The following is a 17,589-nucleotide window of genomic DNA, read 5'->3' as shown; positions in this document are numbered from 1 at the left end:
CTTATTTTCTCTCAGAAACTCAGCAAAACATAGAATTTGACCAAAATATTTGCATATGAATGTATATATTAAAAAAAAGAAAAAAAGTGAAATGATACAATTGTAAGCATTCATGTTTATGTGCACTTTAAGCCCCACAAATTTACATCACCTACAACAGTTTGTGCTTTTTAGTTTAACCCTCTATTGCACAATGTTGCCTCAGGGCAACAAACCCATTTTCCTCACTTTAATAACATTATACTTACTAAAAGACAATGACAAGGTTAACAGTAAAGGGAAGAGTTTGAGTAAGTCGATAAAAAAGATGTACTTGATCATAATATCTCTTAGTGGGTATATTTAAACCTCTTTTTCAACTTTCAGTATCACCTTTTTTGTTATGAGAATTTGCAGAAATATGTTTGTTGCCTAGAAGCAACATTGTTTGGTAGTGCAATGGATTTGGCCAACCACAAGCCAAGTCTCACCACCTCAGGCAACACAACTCATTTCTTCCCAGGCAACATACCCCAAAATGACCCCTGCACACACAATCTGGTCCATTTTGTGCAAGAAAAGTGAATCGAATATTTAATTATTTATTTTTAATTGCTCTCATAATGCATGTAGTAGAGGGTTAAGATGATTTCTTCTCTAATTCTTTAAAGACAAACTGAGTGTAATGTGAAAACAGAAGTAGTCTTACACATATCGAAGGATTAATACTGAAACTTCTATTACAAACTGTCTAAAGCAGTGGTTGCCAACCCTCCTCCTGGAGCTACCTTCCTGCAGAGTTTAGCTCCAGCCTATATCCAATAAGCTGCCCCACCCCTTACATCTGATCCAGCCAATCAGGGACTTGGGAAGAGGTTGATTAGCTGAAGCAGGTGTGGCAAACTGTGGTTGGAACTAGGCTGTGCAAGAGGGCAGCTCTCCAGGACCAGCACTGGAGACCCCGGCTCAAGAACATGGGTCGCAAATCCTTTGTGAGCTCCTGCTTGGTTGAAATGAAAACCTGCAGCCACACTGGCCCTTTGCAGATAAGACTGCTGACCCCTGGTCTAGACTATCCTTTTTGAGGGTCAGCAACAAAATCCGAAGTCAGTATAACACGATGAACTGTCTTTGTTTATTTGACTTATTCATAATTTTATTTAATTTATTTATTTTACTCTTTCATCTAATTTTTACATCTGCAGGACACTGCCCTATATTTGAGCCCCCCGGGCCATGTGGCCTGAGACCCCCTGTTATGAGTAAGCATGTATTTCAGTATTTTAGTTGCGTGTCTTTCTCTCTCCCAAGTGTGTGTGTGGATGTGTCTGTCTGCCCTGTGATGGACTGGTGACCTGTCCAGGGTTTTTCATGCCTTCCCCCCATACGAAATACGAACTATAGTAACGTTAGCCTTTAGCAGTATTAGATTCACAGCATTGATATGATTCACAGAAACACAGGACCCTGTCTGTCTCACGAACCAGCCTGCACTGAACCTGCAGGATAACTTTCCCTTACGCTCATTGATCTATAACACACAGCCTTAATGGTTTTCTCTGCTGCCTTTGAACCCTTGTTTGAAACTGAGATCGACAATAACGTTAGAAAAGTTTTAGCAGTGACTGACACACAGACACAGAACGTTAGCAGTGTTGCTACTTGTTATAATTACACAGCCGGATCTTACCTTCATAAATGTAGATGTAGCTTCAAACAAATAGTTTGAAGCCCTTCTACTTCTTAGCTGCTGGTGTTTGGCACGATGCGACCAACGGCGTTGATCGGAAGTCCGGGTAAGTCTTGAAGCAACCGAGTGAAAAAAGCCTTAGCCAATGTGCTGGATACGAGCGCCGGAAGTAAAAGAGCTGGCTGACTCGGGAAAGCGGAACAAGAGCGTGCATAGAACCTATTGTTTTGGGCTGATGGTAGGGTTAGTGTGTGGTGCGGACCCAAGGAAGCCTGGACCCCAGTTGTCAACAAGGCACTGTGCATTCTGGAGGTGGTTCCATACTGGTGTGGGTGTGTTTTCATGGCATGGGTTGGGTCCACTAGTCTGCCTGATTGACCAGGTCATTTCACTGCTTGGTGAGCATTTGCAGCTCTTCATGGACATCATGTACCCCCACGATGATGGATATTCCAGCAGGGTAATGGGCCATGCCATTGGGCCCAAGTTGTCCAGAACTGGTTTGAGGACCATTGTGGAAAGACAGACGAATGATGTGGCCTGTTACCTTTCGCAAAACTCCGGTAGTGTTGACAACTATGCATTTTAACCAGATTCTGACCTGATCATTGTGCAAAAATGTCTTGAAGATCTTTAAAAAATACAAATAAATAAAAGTGAGCTATTTCTATATTGTTTAGATTTGGCACTTCAAAATGTTAATATACTCACAATAAATTTTCTTGTTTTAAACCCAGAGGTACAACCACAACCCAGACATCTACTGTCAGGTATGTACTGAAAGAGAACACTCAGTCACTCTCTCAGTCTGTGTAAGCTCTGTTATAGTACTGTTGTGGTGTATATGACATTTCCTGTAATTTTCATTTCATTGAACGTTTTAAGCTAAAATCTGCTCTATAGACATTGGACTAAGCAAAATTATGCAAATGCTTGCACAAATTATGGAGGAGAACCAAGAAATTAGAGAAGCACATCAACTTCTGTCATCCGGCTTCCCCTTAGGATCATGACAGATTTGGATCAGGCAGAGGTCATCCTGAAAAACTCAGAGGAGCATCATAAGATGGTACTTTTGTGTAAACTAGAGTTTAAGCATTTGATTGGCAAGAGCTAATGAATTGTTAAGAACTCACACCTTTCCTTCAGAAAAACCCACATCAGCAAACCAGCCAATAAGGCTTGTTGCAGGGTGATCTGGGCTCACGTGACAGAATGATAAGCAAGTATAAGAATCCTTGCAAAGGACATCCTAAATGGAATCTAATAATTATTCCTGTGACACTTCCACTCAATTAAAGCATGCAAAGTCACAGACACCAGAGTTTTGGTCTAAGTGTCCAAATTGTATCTAATAATGTGAAGTTTTACCAAAGTCTTATGAAAAATACACACAACTGAAAGACATGAAATATGCAGTATAAAGGATATACATAACATGGAAAGGATTAGTGGCCAGAGACTCCAATCACACACTGTGAAAAATGGCTCATCAGTTCAACCTAAAAAAGTACTTCATGTGGAAACAAGTAAATAAATGAATCTATCGTTTCATGTAGAAAGATAAAAACAGAACTGGGTTGTTTTTAACTTACCAAGCTCAATGATCTTCTACTGCAGCACAAGAGTCCTTTCAAAATTCCTGTGGCGTATGCTAATTAGATGTTGTGCGTGATTGGCTCAGAGCCAAAAGGGGGGGGCAGTGTTGCACTGCCTTGCAGGACATACTGCCTTCCAGCCAGTGCCTTGCGCACACAGTTGCGGTGTGCGATACTGCAAAATCTGGTATTGATCCGATACCAAGTAAATACAGGGCCAGTATTACCGACACTTTTTAATTTTGTGGCAGGATGAAGTATTTGGATGCCTTTCATTATGATAGGTGCAATATTCCTTCTCCCCCTATTAATTGGACGCAGGTGTCTGAGTCCTTGAACGGCATTTCTTTGTTGGCCTTTGGTGCTGTTTGTTGTGGTCTAAGGTAGGAAAAATCTTGGTTGTGACTTTAGTTCAATGGATGGTTGGATCTAACTGAAGTTTTGGTTTCTGTTGCAGTGATTGAGTGGTGAGGTGTTACTCCTTTCCTCTTTCTTGGGTAGGCCCTAATCTTATCCTACAAGAGGTAGGTTTGTGGTCTGGAGTCTTTTTTAGTTTTATTGGTGCCTTTTGTAAATTTTTATTGGCCTCCTGAAGCTGCAAAGGTTAGGGATTTTGATAGTTTGTTTTTAGAGCTGCTTCATATTAGCTAATTTAAAGGTGCTATATGCATATGGAGCGCTGAAGTTTTACTTTTTTAGGTGTTTGTTCCCGTGGGCCTATACTTGACCCTCGATTGGTTGGCTGCTTTGTGATGAGGGCCTGCATGGTTATGCTGTATACCACTGAGGGTTTGGAGCTGCTGTTTCCAGCTGAATAAGGGTACGCCCATTGTAAGAGTCATCATTACATGGAAGTTATTACTTTATGTAAAACAATTTTGTTGTATGATTCATTCTTTTTCTTTTTGTCCAAAGACAGGGTCTCAAGTCATCCTGCTGTTTTGCCTGTTTTTTCTGTTTCTTTTTGTTTAGTGAACTTTCTTTGTTCAAGATAAGTTTTAAGGTTCTAAGTGTTTTTATCTTGTGGTGTATGAACTGTATAACTTTATCCAGTTGAATTTGTCTCTCTTAATATTTCTTTTCTCTTCTTTTTCTTCCAGATTGGGCTAGGCCAAGTGGTGGGTGGCTGCAGCTTAGATGGCTCATCACTGCACTGAGTTTCTTTCTGAGTTGTGTAATTGTGATTTTTCTTTGTTTCACTGTGTGTGTGTGTGTGTGTGGGTGTGTGGGTGGGGGGGGTGGGGTGTGACACCTAATTTATGTGGTGTTGGAGCTCTTAATCTTCCCCTGCAGGCAGCCACCAACACTTGAGCCTTGCCCTTAGTTAATGCTGGTTAGTGTAATTTTTTTTTCTTTGTTTTAATAAAGGAATAAACTTGATTCTACTCTTTTATAAGATTATACCTTTCCACTTTTGATGTTTAAAGACATTGTGTTGTGGAAATTTTAAGCTTGAAGAAAGATTATATCGTATGTCCTTTTGGTTTAAATAATCAAATTTGTCTTTCTGAGAGGTATATTGGTGTTTTTATTTTGAGAGGCATGTCCTTGTTTCATATCTCATTTTATATATATTAAAAAAAGAAAACATATATAAATAAAGAATCTGTGGTACAGACTTATCTCAGAGCATTGCCTTGCACTCTTCTGGTCACACTTATAAACGCAGCTTATGTACTTTCATGTAGGGAAGAGCAGCGTGTCATGATTTGAGGTGAATCTATCATCAATATGATAAATGAACACATTTTCAGACCACTAAGTGATGTCTGCTTTACCCTGTTAATTAGTTAATCATGTTCATGTTTAAACCAGGACAGCAAAGATTTTAGGCAAAGAAAAATATTTTATTACTGTAATGAACTTAATTTGCAAACATGAATTCTGCACTAAATTACTGGAGAACAATGAACGTTTTAAAACTTACACTCTTCTTTCCTTCAGTCTGTGGTTTTTGTTCAGGAACAATTAAATAATAAAACTTAATTTCTCTCTTTCACTGCACTTCTCTGGCTTTTTGTAAAATAAACAAATTATTAGTGGAGAACGAATGTTTTAAAACTTAAATTCTTTTTTTTTTTTTTTCAGTTGGAGGTTTTTGTTCAGAAACAATAATATAATATACCCCTATATAAGCTGCCTGGATAATCTTTGTCTCCCTGAAAGGACTCTGACAGTGACCTCTGACTCTGTGCCAGGGGTCTAGGTCTGACTGAGGGGGGTTCCCTCCTCCTCTCTCTGTTTCTTTTACAGCTCGGGCTTCTCTTTTTCTTGTTTTTCCATGTGTTTGTATAAACTGGCTGTAGTGCCACAGCAGCGACCAACCTTACACACGTCAGAGTTTTTTCAGGGTTTTCCTTTACAGCCTTAAAGTATCTCCACATGACGCTCCTCTTTCTTTCTATGCTCTGAATCACTGCAGCCTACAGGATCCGCTCCATAGTTTCAGCACCGCTGAGTCACGAACAGCACAGCAGTGATGACGTTTTCTCCAGCTGAGAAAGTTTGTTTTTTCTAAGAAAGTTGTGAACTGGAAGGCTCTCATTCACTGCTGTTATTTGGAGCATATGAGACGCTGCTGCCACTCATCTGTGATAAAATGCGCAGTTACGGTGAAATAAGATCCAGTGGTGATGGATGACCACACAGCACATGTTACAGCTATTCTACCCGTTTAATTCAGTGATTTTATCACTTCGGTTTTGGTCTCGTTGTAGAGACGGTAGGTGGGGGTGTTGCTGTGTCAGTAAAATATCTTCGAGACGGGTCGTGTGCAACATAGCGCTGTTTCGCAATGAGTCCGCAGACTGCAGGTTGCATAGCAACAATGTGTTATTTGCATTTATAAGCAGCGCAGTTGTTTCCTGGCAAGTTAAATCTGCAACGAGAGATTGTCAAACACTAAAAAGTGGCGAAGCTGAAGTCAGTTTCTCTTTTGAATTGTCCCGTTCCACCTTAAATGGTGCCGCGTTTACCTTCGGCGCCTCAGTCAGAATTTAAGGTGGAACGGAAAAATTCGTACAAGAAGCTGGAGAATGAGAAGCGACTTCAGCCTCATAAAACAGTCGAACGCTGAGACATTTTACAATAAACTTTTGTTTTCCACTTAAATGCGCAGAACCTGCCAGTGGAGCCAGTCATCCATTCCTCACTCCAGTAGCTTTTTATTACCTTGTCATCTGTAATACACCATTTTAGTTACATGCTGCTTTTTTTACAGAAACCTGCACATAGTTGTCCAGAGATGACCATGAACACCATGACCTCACTTCTTTACACTACAGTCATTTTGTGTGTTGCTGCCTGTGCTGGTGAGTGTCTGACTAAACTCCACACATCTTCTAATGACGTCAACTGCCTCGACAAAGTGCTAGAATTCAGTGTTTTTAATACCCTTCCTTCCTTCCTCCAGGCTCCTTTCCTGCACCCTCTCGCATCTTCATATCTGCCAGAGTGAGTTCCTCAGTTGTTCTACCACGTGACTGTAGAAACGTGTCCACCCAAAGTCCTCATGTTGAGTGGAAAACCATCTCTGAGACGGTGTTTGAGCGAAGGGGTGGAGATCTGTATCAGGGTGAGCGGTATGAAGGACGTGTGGACGTTCCTGAAGATCACCTGCTGAAGGGGGACTGTTCACTGGATTTGAAGAACGTCAGACCTGATGATGCAGGAGTTTATGAAAGCTTCCTGCTGGTGAGACGAAACAAGAGATCCCTCCGTTCTCAAAGAGTCTTCCTCCAGAGCGTGGAGCTCTCAGTAGATGGTAAGAATAAAAAGCACATATTGAAAATCTTTTGTGTGCAACCACTGTTTTACTAGAGCTACTCATTATGTCATTGTTTCACAGTGGTTAGTATGTTGGACGTCGCTGAGAGGTTACATTCAACACAAGTTCAAAATCACACAGTTCCTAAGCTACAAAGATGTGGTCAATGAAATTAAACAGAGATTTTACAGTTTCACACGGGTTCCAGATGCACCTGGCACAGAACTCAAGTTCAGCTCATACCATCAGCCCAAAATTTTAAAACAGAAAATGATTATGTTCTAAAATGTTAATGTAATATGTAAAGATTGTCTTAATTTCTCAATGTAATCACTTACGTCAAAATGATCATGAACTTTTTACGCGAGTATTAACTCATTTTTTCTGATTTTGCCATTATATTGACTAGGAGTGGGAATCTCTAGGCACCTCACGGTTTGTTTCGATTACGATTCAGAGGCTGTGATGCGATTATAAAACGATTATCGATGCATCTCGATACATCTTTTTTTCTATACAGCATTTCTATTTTCTCACTGTGTGAGGACTTGGTAATGTTAAAGCAAAGTATTTGTAATGATCCATAATGAATTTACTTCCAATATCTTTTATTAATAAGTCAAATGGAAGTGATGTGGTTAGTGAACTGGAAGGCTCTCATTCACTGCTGTTGTTTGAAGCACATGAGACGCTGCTGCCACTCATCTGTGATAAAATGCGCAGTTACGGTGAAATAAGATCCAGTGCTGATGGATGACCACACAGCACATGTTACAGCTATTCTACCCGTTTAATTCAGTGATTTTATCACTTCGGTTTTGGTCTCGTTGTAGAGACGGTAGGTGGGGGTGTTGCTGTGTCAGTAAAATATCTTCGAGACGGGTCGTGTGCAACATAGCGCGAAAGCCCTGTTTCGCAATGAGTCCGCAGACTGCAGGTCGCATAGCAACAATGTGTTATTCGCATTTATAAGCAGCACAGTTGTTTCCTGGCAAGTTAAATCTGCAACGAGAGATTGTCAAACACTAAAAAGTGGCGAAGCTGAAGTCAGTTTCTCTTTTGAATTGTCCCGTTCCACCTTAAATGGTGCCGCGTTTACCTTCGGCGCCTCAGTCAGAATGTAAGGTGGAACGGAAAAATTCGAACAAGAAGCTGGAGAATGAGAAGCGACTTCAGCCTCATAAAACAGTCGAACGCTGAGACATTTTACAATAAGATGATCTACTTTTGAGGAAAGGTTTCCTGAGGGAAAGGGGAGGAAAGCGGCTATAGCTAAAGCTTAAAGCAGAGCGAAGTAAATCTGCGCTCTCGTTTATATTGTTTAGCCTATACTCGGACATTAACACATACTGACACATACTGGACATTAGATGTTGTGGCTCCCAAGCTGGTTTGATTTTTGTTGAAAGGCAAAATGGCTCTTCTTATCATTTGTGTTGTGACTCCTGATCTAACCTGGCTTTAATGCAGAGGGAGGCGGTCGGATTTCTCACTCATCCAGTTGTGTTTCTGTTATGTGCCCCACAGACTGTCCGGGCGCTGCACTTACCCACTTTCAAGTTCCACCTTTTGCATTCTGTGAACATTACATTATAAATATAAATATTTAGAAAATCGATTTTTGACATTTGTGAATCGATTCAGAATCGTTCACGTCCGCATCGCGATGCATCTAAGAATCGATTTTTTCCCGCACCCCTACTGTTGACTTACTGTATAAATATCATGAGAAAATAAGCCATTATTTTGATCTAATGACCTGTATTAATTTGCATGCAGGTTCTAAGTAGGCAACTTGGTAAATTGGCCACACCCACCAGCACAAAGTGTCAGTAGACTGTCAGTAATTACTCCATCTCGTAGTAAAATGCTGTTTATATAAGTTGGTTGAGTTTAGCACTAGCATGCAGAAACGATGGCCTCTTAACATAATTAGGAACGAGATCTGTGGTTTCAAACTGTGATCCTGGAGTAACTTTGCATTATATTTCTGTGGTTTTCTGCTGTAATTCCACTTAATCAGCTCTTTAACAAGCCCTTCTTGGTTGAAGTGGACATTTTACAGCAGGAGAACCGCAGGAACGTGCAGGGCAGGACCACCGGACCGGATCACATGTAGCCCCTCTGTGAAGACTGGGCTCTCACGGTGCTGAACAGAATGATAACATTTATTTCTTTTTCTTTTTCCCCCAAAGAAACACCTGAGGAAGACTTCAGTGACAGGGTAGCTGTAGCAGGTGAGTGAATATCAAGCCTACAGCATTTCTCAAACACACCCTGACCTACAGTGGCATAGTAACTGAGCTAAAATCCAGCCTCTTTATCAGATTTCTTAATCAGATTTCTAGACCACACTCTGATCTAAGAAATCTGAGTGTGCTGTTTACATGACCTTTTGGACAACTGCAGAAATCTGATTATGATCGGATTATTGAGTGCATGTTAACGCACTCACTAACTTGTCAGAATCGGGACTTTCTCAGAATTTTGCAAATAGTCATTGTTGGGAAATATGCATGACATGTGGGAAGCATTTAACCGGAATGTATTATCTCCCGCCCCCTCTCTCTCCCCCTTTCTCTCTCTCTCTCTCTCTCTCTCTCCCCCTCTCCTCCTTTCTCTCTCTCTCTCTGTCTCTCTCCCCTTTCTCTCTCTCTCTCTCTCTCTCTCTGTCTCTCTCCCCCTTTCTCTCTCTCTGTCTCTCTCCCCCTCTCTCTCTCTCTCTGTCTCTCTCCCCCTTTCTCTCTCTCTCTCTCCCCCTTTCTCGCTCTATCTCTCTCTCTCTCTCTCTCTTTCTCTCTCTCTCTCTCCCCCTCTCTCTCTCTCTGTAGGCAGTGCCAGGGTGAACAGTCCTGCTCTCTGTGTCACTGCTTCGCTGCTGCTCTCCACTCTCATACTGAATCTCCTCTGAGACAGAGCTGCAGTCTGAGTTGACTGCTAATGCAGCTCTGCCTGGCCGAGTCACGGTGGGTGGAGCTGATCGACTGCTGATGAAAATCAGAATGAGTGGGTGAGGCAGTGGGACGGGGGTCCACGTTATTGGTTAACCCTGGTCCACCAGGGTTAGTGGTGCCAATACCAGCTAAGGTACTAGGGGCAGTGAGTAGTAGAGACTCGCCGAGTCTAATGTCCCTGACCTTCCTCTGACCACTGCCTTTGTGCTCTTGAGCAAAGCATGTAACCCTTGTTAGCTCCAGGGGTCTCAATATGGACCCCATCTAATTGAGCATGTGGCTGACTAGCAGACTAGCTTTCGTTTGGTCTCTGTGGGTTTTATTTTGTAAAAAAAGCTCTAATTATAGTGTTTCATTTAGCAATATACCTGCTAGGCCTGCACAGATGGTCAGGTACTGATGTTTGGGTGGTGGACGACTCTCAACCTTGCAATGATAATGACTGAAAACTCCAGCAGCACCGCTGTGCCTAATACACACAAACACCAGCTCAACGTTTGCATTCTTTAACAATAAATTCATTCAAATAAGTTCAGACCAGCACTGGGCATGTGCACAGGTACCTGGGTACTGTGCCAATGTTTGAATACTGAAATCAGGCTGCGTCATGAAAAACCTGAGAAATATACAGGCAATTCAGAGAAATGCTAATTTTTGTTTTAACTAAACTGTAAAGTGTGCTCATATTTTTAGTATAAAATACTGAACTTGGCTGCTACAACACACGTGCGCATTACGAAGGAAACATTGTTAAAGACGTGACTAAGAAGGCAGAGCTAGCGCAGCTGTATTGCTAACTACTGTAACTACTAGCTGACGTTAGCTCGGTCCAGAAACAATGAAAATACATTTCTCTGACCAACTAGCATGCTGACACATCGTCCACTGAGGAGAAAGACCTAGAATATAAGAAAACAAGTCCTCACCAGCGGTTAGGTGTACTGTTAGCATTAGCTCATCTGAATGCTAACTGCTAAGCCTCTGTTACTCATCCAACATCACAGCTTACTGATTTCCCTCAGCTATTTTGAAACAGTAAAACATGTTTTGACTGTGATGTGATCCAGACGCCCTAAACTTCACAGATGTACGACTAAAGACTGAGAAAACCTACAAACAAAACCGAGATTTGAATAAAACCTTTCGTTTTCCACCCAACTTTCACTGCAGAAAGAGCTTCAGCCTGACGGACAGAATGAAGCGCTACATGCAGTAAATGTGGCGTTTTAAGCAAAGAGGCAAAACAACTGGAACCTGTTGGCTAGTTTGGATAGCAAGTATGCTAGCTAGCACAATAGTTTATTAAGCTGATGTCAGCTAATCTAGCTGAAGCTTTATTAAGTGACAGATCACATTAATTTTAAACTTAATAAAACTTCAGCTTGATTAGTTACTCCGCTAGCTAGCTAGCATACTTGCTGTACAAACTACAACCGTTTCAGGCTGTTGTCCTTCACACACTGCATTTCCTGTATGTAGCACTTCAGTTCTGTCCTTCAGACTTTTCCTGTAATGAAAAGCTCGTTATTTGAAGCTTGTTGAACATCACAGGTGTTTTAGTAGAGTTTTACATTTGTACGAAGCAAAGTCCTGTTGAAAAAACAGCACAGACCAGTGTGTATTCCATGCTAGTCTCAGTTGGCTTGTGCTGGTCTTTTGCTGGTTTAGCTGGTTAACCAGTATGGTCATGCTGTGGTTGACCAACATACCAACATCCAAAACACCACACATGCGGTGTTGCTGGTGACCGGCCGCACCGATCTGTGCTGGCTTTCCTAGCCGGGGTGGCTGCAGCCGATAACTAGATTAAACTACAATTCTCTGTTAAAGAGACTCAATTAAGTCTGTATTCAGGTATTTAGTCTGTATTTAGTGTCTAATTAAACTATCAGAAGAACTGTTAAAGAGACTCAGTTAAGTCTGTATTCTGGAGGCCTTGGGGCAGGCAAAGTACTTTTCCACTTGATCTAACCTCTGGATACTGGCAGGTGGAGGTAGCAGAGGCTGATAAGCACAAGACAGCATTCAGTACGCCTATGGGGCTCTTTAAGGCGAACAGGATGCGTTTGGGCTACAGAATGCCCCGTCAACATTCCACTTTCTTTAAAAGTCTGCTTATCTATTTAGATTATATCATTTTTTCCAGAACATTCGAGGAACATTTAGAGAGACTGCAGATGTACGGCCTCAAGTTGAAGCCTCAAAAGTGCCACCTGTTGAGAAGAGAGGTGCCCTACTTGGGCCATGTGATGTTCAGCAAAGGGCATCAAGACCGACTGAGACAAGATCAGTAAAGTGGCAGAATGGGAAACAGGAAAAAATCGTCGGGAGCTGCTGCAGTTCCTGGGCTTTGCGGGATATTACCGCAGGTTCATTGAAGGGTACACATCGATCGCAGCACCACTGTACCGGCTAACCTCAGGTGACCCTAGAAGGAAAAAAAAGGGGCAAGAAGGGGCCCCCAGCAACAGAGCTGCTATTCGTCTGGACAGAGGAGTGTGAGAATGCCTTTCAGGCCTTGAAAGCTAGGCTTACTACAGCTCCAGTGCTTGGCTATGCAGACTATAGTCTGCCTTTTGTCCTCCAGACAGATGCGTCCTTGGAGGGGTTGGGTGCTGTGCTGGCCCAAGTACAGAATGGCTGTGAACGGGTGATTGCATATGCTAGCTGTGGTTTGAGTCCTGCCGAAACACGATACCCTACCCACAAGTTCTATGACCATCATACGGGCATAAGAGGGAGAGAATTTTGTTACACTTTAAAGTAATTGTTTACTTATTCTTTGCTATTTGATAGTTGTTTGATATTTCTTTTTTTTTTAATCACTGTTAATGTCATTGACAATTGTTGGATTGTGTTTGTCGATGATTAAACCTACAATCTCAAGGTAAGGTGATTTTGAGTTAAATAACCTAAAGGGTAATCTAAAGAAAAAGCTAAAGTTAAACCAATAGTAAGTATTAGTTTCTATCTTTAAATAGGAAATAAAATAAATCCTAAACTCTAAAAATAAATAACAAAGTAGAAAAAATGACTTACCTCAACCCGCCGAACCAAACGTAAAATGAACCTAGAACAAAAGCAATTAGTTGTTAAAATAACTATAAAAAGGTTACGGTAATTGTATACTTACCTGAGGACTGAATAACCAAACCTGAAATAGACAACAGAGGTGATTAGTACAGATCAGTAACACTGAGTGACACTTGGGTATGAAAAAAAAAAAAGAAAGAGAAAAAAGGTTCTTACCTGTGATTTTGCACTTGAGTCAGTTGTACATTGTTTGTTTTATTTGGGGAAGTTTCTGTACATTCGTTTATTTATTTTATTTCATTTTATTCCTGAAAACAAAAAGAATCTTTGTTATATTGAAGAAATCAACATCATAGCTTCTCAAAACAGTACATAATTCGCCATATATCTGGTCTTGTTCATGTCTGTTGCTTCATGAGCGAACCTAACTGGTCCATTGGTTATTTCAGCTTTGGAATCATAAACCAGCCTGAAGACCCAAACAGAAGACTCCAGCCCTCTCCTAGTCTCGGTCATGACACTGGATTGATGTGTCCAGGTCTTGGCTCAGACTCGCCTCTAGTTCATTTTATTTCTAATGAAACAGCCAAAGCTGGCCAAAGTGATTTACAGCTAATGAAAGACAAATTAAAACCATTTATAAACTGAACAAAAACAAAAAATGAATCATAGAAAACACAGACTGACAGTACAGCACTAAGAATGTGCTAGAACAAAACTGACCAATCAAAATGCAAAATGCAGTAAGAGAGATAAGAATGAGAAATAATAGATAAACATAAAAGAAAGAGAAAGAACTAATGAAGTGTACTTTGAGGCCAGAGCAGGTAACCAGGTAAAAACAGTACATTAAGATACATTAAGATCATTTCTGTACTTGATGGGATGCCAATGTTGAGATGCCCTGACAGGTGAGACAGGTGGCTCTTTTCCTTGTTCCAGGAAGGAATCTAGCGGCAGCATTTTGGACCAGTTCCAGGTGGGACAGTGAGCACGTTTACATGCATGTACTAATCTGATAACTGCAGTTTAGATTTTGTCACTAATCTGATCAACATGTTTACCCGCACTTCGGTAATCAGATACTGGGGAAACTCCAGGTCTACGTAAGTCACACAGTAATCAGATTTCAGCTTTGCTACCAGCCATTAAACTCACAGAAGAAGACGTGAAATAAACTCAATGTAAAACTCAAACTTCATACTGCCGCTTTTTTTTTAATGATGCACCACTTTACCTGAAAATATGAACAAACATCATCTAGAATATGAAGAATATTTAAATCCTTCATTTCCTCAAGCATGTATTTGGTTTCAGTGTCGCTCCAAAAGTGTTTTGCTGTGTCTCGCGGCGACGCTACTCACTTATTTCTGGTACTGCAGTCTGTTTTCACACATGCTCAGACTGAGAAAGAAATCAGAGTATCAGATTTCTTAATCAGATTTCTAGACCTTACTCTGATCTAAGAAATGGGTGTGTGCTGTTTACAGGACCATTTGAATAATTGGATAACTGCAGAAATCTGATTATGATCAGATTATTGAGTGCATGTAAACACACTCAATGAGGACAAAGAAAAAGCCTTAAAATAAGTCATGCTGTAAGGGTCCAGCCTGCACCACCTGCTGCCAGCAGAGGGCGACGGCAGCAAGGTGCCCAGCCTACGGCAGCAAGGTGCCCAGCCTGCACCACCTGCTGCCAGCAGAGAGCGATGGCTGCAAAGGGGCCAGAACTTCAGGGAACTCCAATTCCCAGAAGCCCTTGAGCTGATTAGGTCCAACCCACTGCAGAGTCCTCTACTTAAGGCTGTGGCAAACAGTGGCGTTTGTCACACCTTTGTAGAGGAGTGACCGGTACGGTACACAGGCCAGGTGGGTATTTGAACAAAAAGAAAAGAGGGCAAAAAAGGAGAAATTGCCCCAAAACAACAGAAAGAAGAAAAAGAGGGCTAAAAAAGAATAAATTGCCCCAAAATTACTTAAGACAAAAAAGGGCTTGAGCTACAAACGGCTCCAAGTAATAGAAAAGGCGTTTGCTCCACCAAGAGCAAACAAGTGACACATAGTCTACCTTCCCTTCGTACTTAAAGTGGAAGTGTATTTTGTTTTCCCATTATCTGTCATTTCACCTTTCTAGTTCAGCCTTTGTTTGAGCGCGGCTTTCAGCGTTTGTTTTGCCGTTCGCCGTTTTCCCGCCTCTACCTGTTGACACCCGTGCTTCCCATTGGCGCAGCGGTAACCCCACGGACCACAGATCAGTATAAGGGCGGTTCAAGTCTGGCTCTGGGTCACCTCAACCATAACATCCCGAGCTCACACCCCAGTGCCCCAATAAACTCATCCAACACTCTTTCTCACTGGTTTTCATTTCTGCACTTGCGTTATGGGAGCTGGCAACAAGGTAAATCTTTCCAACTCAACAGCAAATGTACGATCTGTAAGGTGAGGAAACCCAGGTCAGTGCTTTCACCTGGATGCCCACTGTAAGATTAATGAAGCGTGAGTCAGGTCCTAGCTGTAAGATTTACAGAGGGGAGAGCGGTGGTCCTACTGTAATGATTATAAATAATACCACTCTCCCTACTAGGGGAGACCACTCTCCACTCTCTCTAAACTCTGTATTTATAATAATTACAGTGTGACTTCCACTCTCCCCTCTGTAAACTCTGACTGTTCACAACTCCCATATGGAAAAACATATATGGACATGTGTAGCGTGCTTTGCTGTTTTAATTCATAAATGGATCAGAACTTTTTGAGCAAAGTCGGATCTGCATCTGCATGCGGCAGGATGTTTGGAGGGACCAATAGTGAATTTATGGCTGACTGCTAAAGACACATCTCACAGCCTCCATTTGCTGCCCCCCCCTTTTGGCGGCCTGGTGCAGAGGTGGGGAAGGGGGTGGCTCACCTCAGAACAGACCTACTTTGACCCAGAGGTCTGAAGACTTTCTTGTTCTTTTGACTAACAGTTTAAGGGCAACATAATGGAATGTCATGCCACCCCTTTATAAACATCCTGAAGAGACCTTTGGACATCACTGAAGTAAATTTTGGGATACTGATAAATCGTGACTTTTGAAACTTCCTTTCCCCCTCTCTCACACCCATACATCTTACCTTCCCCCACAAAGAGAGACATCTTACCTAAAACAAAGGCCAAAGATGGCCCACCAATCATCTCTGGGTGAGGGGACTGTTGAGACCTCACGAATCCCTGAGCAGACCCCTCGGTGTGGCCAGATACTCTTAAGTGCATTCCTTCAGTATCATAAATTTGGGGTCTGTGCAGAGGCTAGGCTCCTGAGAGCCTTGCTTTCTGGCAAAGTATTCACAATGTGATCTTTAATCAAGTATCAATCAAATGCCTTTCCTTTATCAAACTGTGAAGAACACCTCTGTTACTGTTAACATGTTGCCTTGTCAGGCGTTAATTGATTAATCCCTGCCAAAGGGAATTAATACCTAACTTTCTACACGATATTCTTCTATATTCTAGTAGTTATTTCGATTCTTGAATTGTAACCCTTCTTCACTGATCTAGGTTATTGTATTGATCTTTGATCATTCACAACTATGTTCATTTCACCCATTATATAATTTTTCTTTTTCTTTTGTTCGAGAAACAACCCATATGTTTCGTGATCACTGTTAATCTTATATATCTGCTTTTCTTGCAAGTCTTCTTGTAGTGTTATTAGGAGCAGGATTCTAAAGTTTGTAGCTTGTGTGACTATGTACACTTTAATCATAGAGTTTCTCCCAACATATCTACAGAATTATTATGTACTCACTTATTTTACTCTGAGTTATTATGTAACCGTGCATGTAAGCATTGTTTAGAAATAGCAATGTGACGTATAACCTCGAAATTGTCTTACCAATTTAATCCTTTTGTCTAAGTAGTTCCTACTTCTTATATGACTAGAATGGTTAAGGATTCAACTTATTGTATGTAACCATAACATGGTTTACGTTAAGGGATAATGATCTGTAAGCTCCATAGTCATTTGCAATAGTCACTATGGAAACAATAATGTTGAAATTGCATGCTTCTTTTACTTAAGTGTAACCACACCCAGAATCTCCAAAGGATTATGTGACACTTGAGCAGCATTCAAAGAAATTGCATATTCATTATAGGTAACCTAACAAACCAACCAAAACCTTTTCCCTGGCTTAGCTCTGCCTTAGCTCCGCCCCTCAAAGTTCTTTCTTTAAAGCCAGCAAGAAAGAGAAACAGTTGAGAGAATGAGAAGAAGAAACAGAATGACAGGGAAAGTTGGCCCTGAAGGGAGCGAGACAGCCAACATGTAACCTTAACGAAACTCCAAGTAGAGAAGCCCGTTCTCCTCATTTTGCACTTTAGCTAAGCTCTGCAGATCTTAAATGTTAGTTGTTTGTCTTGTGTCTTAATCCGTTTTGTTTCATTTACTCAGTAATCTTAAAGTGTTGTAACTGTAAGGTTAGACTATTGAAGAGCTGCATCTGGCTGCGTTTGTTTTTCAAGTTTCGTCAATCTATTTTGAAAGTCTAATTGGCAACGATAGGCCGCTCAGAACCTAGTTTA

The sequence above is a fragment of the Colossoma macropomum genome, unplaced genomic scaffold (assembly GCF_904425465.1).
Source record: "Colossoma macropomum unplaced genomic scaffold, Colossoma_macropomum, whole genome shotgun sequence".
NCBI classification, from domain to species: domain Eukaryota; kingdom Metazoa; phylum Chordata; class Actinopteri; order Characiformes; family Serrasalmidae; genus Colossoma; species Colossoma macropomum.
This window is presented reverse-complemented; position numbering follows the sequence as displayed.